The sequence below is a fragment of the Tamandua tetradactyla genome, chromosome 26 (genome assembly GCF_023851605.1).
Source record: "Tamandua tetradactyla isolate mTamTet1 chromosome 26, mTamTet1.pri, whole genome shotgun sequence".
NCBI lineage: Eukaryota > Metazoa > Chordata > Mammalia > Pilosa > Myrmecophagidae > Tamandua > Tamandua tetradactyla.
In genome coordinates, this window is record NC_135352.1 from 32849169 (window position 1) to 32853555 (window position 4387).

The window sequence follows — 4387 nt, forward strand, 5'->3', positions numbered from 1 at the left end:
TAGCAGGCAAAGTTTTCACCTGACATGTCAGAAACCCGGGTTCAATTCCCAGTGCCTGCCCATGCCAAAAAAAAAAAAAAAAAAAAAAAAAAAGAGAGAGAGAGAGAAATTAAGCTACTTAATAGAAATGTGTACCTACAATGATACACTACCTCCTGTTATTCCTTGAACAGGACCTTTGAGTTTGCTACTTCCTCTTCCTCAAATGCCCTTTCTAGACACCACTTGGCTTATTCACTCACATCAGTCATATCTGTATTTGAATATCTTGCTATTATAGAGATCTTTCCTTACTTTCCTATTAAAAGTGTCTCACTCTCTATTTCCTGTTTTATTTTTAATTACTATTAGGTTTTTACACTTATTTGTTTATTCTGTTATCATCCTTGTGCTGGTTTGAAAGGAAGCATAGCCCCTAAGAAAAGCCATGTTTTAATATAAGTCCCATTTCATAAAGGTAGAATAATCCCTATTCAATACTGTATATTTGAAACTGTAATGAGATCATCTCCCTGGTTGATGTGATTTAGTTAAGAATGGTTGTTAAACTGGATTAGGGGATGACATGTCTCCACCCATTTGAGTGGGTCTTGATTAGTTTCTGAAGTCCTATAAAAAGAGAATGAGAGATTCAGAGAGAGCAACACTACAAAGCAGAGAGTCCACCAGTCAGCGACCTTTGGAGATGAAGAAGGAAGACACCTCCCGGGGAGCTTCATGAAATAGGAAGCCAGGAGACAAAGCTAGCAGATGATGCCGTATTCGCCATGTGCCCTTCCAGCCGAGAGAGAAGCCCTGACTGTGTTCGCCATGTGCCGTCTCACTTGAGAGAGAAACCCTGAACTTCATCGGCCTTCATGAACCAAGGTATCTTTTCCCTGGATGCCTTTGATTGGACATTTCTATAGATTTGTTTTAATTGGGACATTTTCTCGGCCTTAGAACTGAAAACTAGAAACTCATTAAATTCCCCTTGTTAAAAGCCATTCCGTTTCTGTTATATTGCATTCCAGCAGCTAGCAAACTAGAACAATCCTCCTCCAAAAAACTAAGCTCCATGAGAGCAATGAACCTGTTTTGTTCAGTTCTTGGAATACTGATTCTGGCTCAGAGCTGGTACTTTATAAGTATATTGGATATATTAATGGCCCACTCAGTGTGGTTATGTTATGTTTGAGCTCCCAAATCATGCCACTGATTTAATACATGATAGATTTAAAAATAAATTAAAAAAATAATATTCTAAAAATATAATTAGCATTATGAAAAATGTAACAGAAATGTGACACGACCTGGAAGCAAACAGACAGAGGCACGGAGGAACATTTAACTTCTGCATTAATGGGAAAGAAACGCGTCCTCAGGTATGTGCGGAACTTCAGACAACAGGTAACATAGATTTTGGTAATGAAATGCAGCTCTGGAGGTTTAGCTGGGGGCAAGCATGAAACTCTAGACACAGATGCAAGAAGGGCTGAGCAAGGAAGAATTCAACTTAATTCTAGGCTTAATTCAAAGAATTCTAATTAGCCTACACACTGAATTTTCAAAACAAATAAGAAACCAAATGCTAAAAAAAGACACTGAAAAAATCAACAATTGGGAAGTGAGATCATTCCAAATTTTTTTAAAATGGCATTAAGTTGCAAACTTATTTTTGAAAAGTATTTTTAGGATTCTTAAGATTTACAGGACAGGAGCATACCTGTAAAAGATGCAAAGAAATAATGAAACAAAATAAATAATGAAACAAAAACAGGAAGAAATGAAGCAAGAACATGTAGATTAAAAATGAAAAAAGTGAGAGAGGATCAATCAGAAATCCTAAAAAGAAAAAAAATAGGTAATAATTAGGTGACCACTGAACCAGATTCCAAAGGAAGTGAAGTAATGAGCCAAGGATGTATTTTGAGAAAATATTTTTCAATAAGACCAGTAGTAAGAATGAATTTGGTATAGTTTAGGAACAGCAATAGGGCAGAGTAAATAAAGGAAAGAGTAGTAGAAGTCAGGAAAGAGGTATTTAGGAGGCTAAACATATAGTGTTGATTGAATGGCTTAAAGAAAATCTAATAGGAGTTCCATAAGAAGGCAATTGAAGAAATAGTGGACAAGCAATGATCAAAAAGAAAATAAGCAAGGATTTCTCTTTGTGAAGAAAGAACTAAGGCTTCCAATTAGAAATTCACTCTCACTACAAGTGGGATAAGTAAAAATAAATCCACATCTAAATCCTTCTAGATGAAACTATAGGATTATAAGATAAAGAGAAAATCTTCTGCATTAGCAGAGAGAAAATATAAACAGAATAAATGCTGATGAAAAACCAATAATTAAACAGACACAGATTATACTAGCACCAAAAACAATCAGAAGAAAATGGGAAATTGCATATTACTAAAGGAAAATAAATTTCAGTCTAGAACTCCAAGTTGAGCTAAACTATTACTCAAAAGCGAAGGCAAAATAAATACATTTTTCAGGCATACACAGATTAAGTGAGTTAACATACAAAGATCACCTCTGAAATATGTACTACAGAATATGCTTCAAAAAGAAGTAGACAAATACAGAAGGAATGTGTTCAGGCATATACAAATATATATAAATATATGTAGGTGATATAGATATAATATCACATATTTGGTAATTTAATCACTTTTGACATCAAAAGTTATAATAGCATTAAAAATGTTAGAAAAATAATAGAGAGGAATAACAAGAGAGATTAGAAAGATGGTTGAGAGCAGATGTACAGTGATAAAGCCCTCATCACATTCCATGAAGGGATAGAGATACCGAACAACTTGAGACATTTTTAGAAGAGAAAGAGCTTTTACTATAAGACCTAGTTTTACATAAAGAAGACTAAGTGGAAATAGCCATAAATCTGTGCCACAGACAGAATGTGAGCCGCAAGGAGAAAGGAAAAAAGTAAACATTAAAAAAAACTCTGACTCAAGATGAGTGTGCAAACAAAACCTCTATAATAGCAATCTACATTAGCATAGTGGAAACATTGGAGTAGGAAGTCCTGCATTTGATTCCTGGCATTCTGATACCTAGAATCAGAATTCTAATAGAATGGGAGAATTCTTAGTGAGCTTAGGCAATTTACACAACTTTTCTAAATTTTGTTGTCCCCATCTTTGAGCTGGAAATTGCCATGGAATTTTCCTTACAAGGTTACTGTGTTCATTAAATGAAATAATGCACATCAAAATAACAAACCACTTGTTAATGATCACTAAGTAGTAGGTTTTATGGTACTGCTTTAAGCAAAAATCTAAAAATACATTTATTGTTTCTTGCAAAAATAATCTGACAGATACCACTGAGTCAAAAAAACAGAGTGCTTAAAAAATAAGTTAGTAGGCCTGGGAATTACAGATGGAAACTTACAAACAATAAAGTAAAAAGAAATAATATGTATATTGGTAGAGAAAGAGAGTAGATATGTCAATGAGGTGTCTGAGAGAGAAGTAAAAGGAAGGCAGTACTAACTGCAGATATTATTTATATTTGATGAGTAAAAAGGATCTAAAAGCATGCCTTTGACCTAGTACACCTTGACTTTTGTTGTGTATAGAAGGAAATAACTATGTGACATGCTTTTCTAAATATTTTAAATTATTTTAATGTTATAGTTTCCAAGTGTTTCAGGTCAAAATAGATGTCCTGAGATCTAAATCAATTAATTTGTTGTTGAAAGTTTTCCTGCTTTTAGGTTGAATTTTCCTATACAAAGAAAATAAAAATGATTATGTGTGTTTCTTCTGGGCAGTCTTGTCAAATCAGCATTTATTTCAATTTTTAATGTAAAATAGCACAATTAGATATTTTAAACATTTGATATGTATTTCCAGTACAGACCAGATGGTGCAGGCATATTTTCCACTATTCCTCCCTCCTAACCACAACAATAAACCCTGGAAATAATGCAGGAGGACAAAGGGAGAGCTCTGAAAATAAAAAGGTAAATCCAGACTGGCTTGGTATCCCAGGACTGGAGGGATAAACCCAGTGGCAAGGCATTGTATTATCTTCTCAACCAACAGGAGAAGGTGACCTTGACCTGGTGTTTACCTCTATCCAACCTACCAGTAGAAGGCAGCCCCTCCAGTCGTCCTCTGGAATAAATGGGAGTTCTTCTGACAACTCCATGTAAACTCGACACAACTGACAAGGAAGGTCTATTGGGAACTGTGCCCATGAAAGTTGGCCAGGGAATGTACCCTCCTTCTGTATGTATTTGAAAGTGCTCTTTCATACGAAGAGATACTGGTAGGTAGCAGAGGGAGAAGAGGTCAGAGGAGCCAAGAGGGATCCTATCAGGCCAGGTAGACTGGCTGGGAAAGCTTCTCTGACCCTGTGAGCCTGAGATGCA